Raw genomic sequence first — 5,447 nt, forward strand, 5'->3', positions numbered from 1 at the left:
TAGGAACTTGCATTCTCTTTGAGATAATGGAAAGTCACAGAGGAGGTATCCAGCTTCTGGGCATGAATAAATCATTGAGGGGATGAATTATTCAGCGATCATCCCTACAACATGTGCTACATTCAGACTCAAGAGGCAACATCCCTATTGTGTGGGTTTTCTTCCCAAACATTACAGATGTATGACAGGCTAATGAATCTAAATAGGCAAATGTTGGGAAACGAGATTAAAAGAGTAATTTAAAAAAGAGCAGTAAAAAGCTGCGTGAAAGAGCTGGCATGCTTCGGGCTGGAATTACGCTGGTCAGATGCTCTCTGAACTCGGTGACGTCGGATCAAGCTGTCCACAACAGTTAGGAGCGCGATGTGAGGAATGAATAAAGAGCGGCTCAGGAAATTGGAAACACAGGTTGGAGGAAACAGACGGGGCTACGAGCGCAGGAACAATGCAGAAGCTGGCCCAGTCGTCCACCAAAGAACAACACGGGCGCTACACCTGATTTCTCCAGAGCCCATCTGCAGTCTTGATGCCACTTACAAGGTATCTGAAGATGCCTGGGCTCAGCTCCGTGCTGTCGGGTCAGTGTCCTTGCCTCACGGTGCTTTTTTTACGCTCCGTTTTTACGAGCTGAAGTCAGTTGGATTAAGAGAACAATCTGACTGCAGTGACTAGAAGGCTGGCATTGTTCAATCTGGACTGATAGAATTATTTGAATTCCACACCCAAAATCACAGAGCCTACGGCCTGAGCGAGCAGAGGCAATGCGTGATCCCCGAGCAGCACGTGCTGACAGTTAATGATCTCAGAAAGCTGCCGTGAAGAGTTGCAGCTCGGGTGTAAGCTGGAGCGGCATAATCAAACCATAGAATAATCTGCTCCAACCCTGGCTGGAAGAAAAAAAAAGTCCTGTGTTCAATAGCCAGGAAATGGCTGGTCCGTCCTTCGCAGGAAATGAGTCACCCGAAGGCATCCGCGAGGAGCAGCGAAGACAGGGAAGTTCTGAACTAACAGGGACTGATAACGACAGGCCGGCACACAGATAAATTTCTCGTTTTCTCTTAGATTAGGGAGAAGAAAAGACGTAAAACACGAGTTGTTGTGATTATGCCTACAATTTTAGGCCGATGCAACTACTTGCAGCACAAAGTACCTGTGGGTACGGCGTGTCAGCCCCGTGAAAAGGTGAATGAAGAACATACAGCGCACAGTAAAAGCTGCACGAGCACTGGAGGCGCATGAAGTTCGATTCCTGACCAATTTATTGATCAGCCACCCACTGGTGCTCTTTTTGGTAACACTCCACAGTGCCAAATTCTTATGGATCAGTGGAAAAAAAAACACTTCCCTTGCTAATGGTGTGTGCTGCTCCTAAAACCAGCAGGCTGCAGATCAGTGAGCTTTCTGCAAGCACCGGAGCTAACGAAGCCGGCTGCCCCCCGCTCCTCTGCACGCTCACACCCCCAGCCCAGCTTTCTGCCTGCATCGCTTGTAACGCTGCTGGTCCCCCCCCTTTCCCCTTCCCTCGCTCAGGGGTGAGTACAAACCCCCTCTTCTCAACAGTTTCGGGCCACGTGCGAGCTGCCCGGCCCAGGAGCAGCCACGCCAGTCCTTCTGCCGGTCGAGGCGGCACCGGGAGCCCCGCGAGCTGCGGGCCAACCCCTGCCAGAGCCCTGGTGTGGCGTCGTGAACGATGCACAGAAGAATGTTCTGGCACCCCGAGACGTTACAAAACTGCACGCACTCTTTTAAACAAAACAGCCACGTTAATTAAAAGTGGGTAAAAAGAAATAAAAGCAACAGAAAGAGGCAAAAGTATTCGAAACACCCCCTGCCCCCCCCCCCAAATTCACTGGGACTAGGCTGGAAGCAGAGTTCTATGCCAAGGAGTTTCCTGGTTTAGGACCTCGCAGGGTGCCGTGAATCATGGGGGAGGAGGGGAGGCTGCAGGAAAAAACTGTTAAAAACCACAGCTGGGCAAAGCAGCAGCTCGCACCTCTCCAGCTCCTGTTCCTGAGCAGGGAGCGGATTTTGGGGGGTTCTTGTTTTTAACTCACTGACAGACGGGGAGGGTGGAATCGTAAGGGGAAGGGGAAAAAACTTCCTGGTTTGCGAAGGAATACAGTTACAGGGGAGAAGTGTTCGCTGGCTGTGGGGCGGCTCCAGGGCTATTTTAAAAAGACAAAGAAAAAAGGCAGGAAAAGGGTCTCCTTCGTTTCCCAGAGTTTTTCGTCCCAGCACGGCAAAACAAATTCAGAGAGATAACATGGGCAGGAAGGGCTTAAAAAAAAAAAAAAAAAAAGAAAAACCTGGGTGTGTCCCTCAAGGCCTTCCTAGCTGTGAGTAACCGGAGCCTGGGGGAGGGTGGGCCCGTTTTGGGCCCGTTTTGCTGGATTGTACAAAAGAAGCTGATTCATATTTTTCCCTTCTCCCTCCTCGTTTTTTTTTTTTTTTTTTTTCACACGGCTATTTTCATGTGGGTTTCTTTTTCAAAACAAAAAGAAACACGGAGACGTGTCCTTCTCCCAGTTGTTTTTTTGTATAAAGTATTACTTTTTTCTTAAATGCATTTTCCTGTTTGGCCCAAGGAATCACTGTCCATGACCCCGCAGTATCTTTAGTCAGTTTGCTCCCACTGTATCTGAAAGGATACTAAAATTTCTGTTAAATATTACAGGAAGATGATAAAACGTTGCATAATCAGCATTTCTGCCAGAAAATCTGAGAAAGCTTGAGCAAACCCTCAAAGAGTCTTTTAAGCTAGCCCAGAACTGCACAGCACAGTGCTAATTCTTTGATGGCATCCCCCCGTGTTTGCTTTTCCAAAGATATCTGAAAAGCAGCTGCACAGGCTGTGGATCTGCACAGGCAAGAAACTGATCTCAACAGCTACTAAGAAGTCAGGTATCATTCTGACCAGCAATTAGTATACGGCATTAATGGTTTTTTTTCAAAGTCTTGGTGTTATATTTGGGGTACTGGTCTTTAGGGTGCGCTTCTTTACAAATGGGCTCAAAGATTGCACATTAAAAAAGGAGGGATCCTGCCTCCGTGCTCCCCTCTGCTGCAGAGGGGTTTCTTACAGGATATGGATCGGGTTGTCCTGACGGGAAGATGAATTAAACCCCTCCACAGGAGACAGCACTTAACATAGGCACAGCTCAAGAAACTGCGTTATGGCTTCTGAAATGAGATTTCAAATCGTGCTCTGCTTTGATCAAATCACTTCATCTCTCCGGCCCTCAGCTCAACACCTCCGAAGTGAATCACACAATCCTATCATTTTCCCATTCTTTGTCTGCCTGATCTAAGTTGTAAATCTCTTATCAGTAGCACAAGCTGAACCTCCTTTCAGGGGCAGTACCCAGCAAAGTGACTCTGGTTTCAGGGAGGACCTTTGGTCGCCTGGAGTGCCAGGGAAGAACGTTCCTTTTCTCCAGTTTAAACTTCACCACTGCACTGAGTGAGGGCCAAATGGCCAGGAGCCCAATAAAGCGAAGATATGGGAGTCAGCAGCTACCAGCTCTTGGTGAAACCCAAGCTTTTTGGAAGCTTTTGCATGTCACAAACAGTGACAGGAGCAGTGCAGCAGGCTGACATCCAAACTATCTGACCACTGCCCCACTCTGAGAAGATAAGGTCTTTGGCCATAGGAACCAACACAGTAACATGTCTGAGAGAAAATTATAGCTGGTTTCACGTTTTTAAACGCTTTTTTGCTATATTTATGTGTTTAGCATATGCTTCAGAAAGAAATGGGAATATAAAAGGCATGTCTGTACCTGTCAGCGTTACCTGACACTGAGCAGGAACACTGCCCAAGGCCAGGACTCCAAGTTCAATCTGCACTTCTAAATCCTTCCCTAACCCTGCACAAGGACACCACTGCTGGCACGGCCCAGCCGCTTCCATCAGAGGCAGACTGGCAGAAGCACACAAATGTTTTCACAAAAAATGTCAGAAGTGGGTGTGCTGGTGAGGAACCAAGGATCCTTTCTGCAGTAAGACCAGTATTATGTTGCCTAGAGACTCTCACAACAGGATTGCTGCTAATGAATCCGAGATCAATGTGGACTGAATGTTTGATATTTGATTCAGCGCTGCACAGGGGACTCGTAGGGAGGCCTGGCACAATTAATTCTGGTGCTGCAGTCAACGGGTAGGTTTATGACAAGCGAGGCAAGGAAAATAAATAATGCTGGTAGAATTCCCAGTGAGCAAATATTGCCTATATTTAAACAGCGCCACGCAGCATTTCATCTGGGGGAGCAAACAGCTTTACCACGAGGAGGGAGTGGGGAAGGACCGGCCAAGTCCTGCTGGATGTGTGGGGCTGATCCGGGATCTGCTCGGCCTCCAGTGGGATCCTGGGGCTCCGGGGCCTGTTCGGGGCCAGGAACAAAGTAAATCTATCGCATGCAGCGTCAGCTCCCGGACAGCGCCAGGGGGACGTGTTGGTTTCTTTGATTTATTTCAAAAACCTTCATCTCGTGGCACATGAATGAGTTGGAAAATTATTGTTAAGGGTGCACAGAAAGTATCTAATACACATAAGCCCATTAAATTTACTCTAGATGGCCCAACACATGATTTTAATGCGGGGCTTGAAAATCCCCCAGGAGAGAAAACCCATGGATTTCACCTGAACCTCTGGGGAAGTAAGGCCCACAGGCAATTACAGGCAGTAAGCGTGAAACACGCTTATCTAATTAACCACTGGGCTCTACCTGAGTAGGAAAAGAGCTGCTTTTATCCACAAACTGCGAGAACTGGGGCTGAGGAGAAATGCGCTGGTGGCGCCTGAGCAGGGCGGGCAGGTGGGGGCTTACCTCACGGCTCCTTGCCGCTCACTGCATAATCTGTATCCTTAGAACATTAACTGCAAACAGAATCTGCCTTATGTTTTAAGTAAAGCTTTCAAACGCCGTCCAGGTCCGTGAACAATCCCAGACCGGCAGCGCTCAATTATTCCCCGAATTTCGTCGAGGAGCCCGGGCTCCCTTACTCGAAATGGCGGCGGGCAGCGGCGCGCGGCTTCCCTGCCCACAACCAACATGGCGGCCGCCGCGGCCCCGGGCCGTGCCGCGGATGACGACACAATGTGCACGTTGGCGCCCTTGCCCGTACTCAAGATGGCTGCCACCGCCGTTCTCCCATGCCCTGCCCCCAATCAAGATGGCGGACCGGTGTGGCATTTCGGCATCCTTCCCGCTCTCAAGATGGCTCCTCCCAGCCGCGTCCCGGCGCCCACCCAATCGCGCCGCACACCGGCGCGTCGCCCCGCCCCTCTCCCCGCCCTCAGCCAATAGGCTCGGGGAGAGCCTCCGGCGTTCCCACCCCCGGGGGCGGGCCCTCCCCACCCCTGCCGTCAAGGTGACACCGCCGGCAGCCAATGGCGCGGCGGCGCGGGCGAGGCGGGCCGGGCGGCGCCGCCATTTTGTGAGTCTATA

This window comes from Aythya fuligula, chromosome 26, assembly GCF_009819795.1.
Source record: "Aythya fuligula isolate bAytFul2 chromosome 26, bAytFul2.pri, whole genome shotgun sequence".
In the NCBI taxonomy this organism is placed as follows: domain Eukaryota; kingdom Metazoa; phylum Chordata; class Aves; order Anseriformes; family Anatidae; genus Aythya; species Aythya fuligula.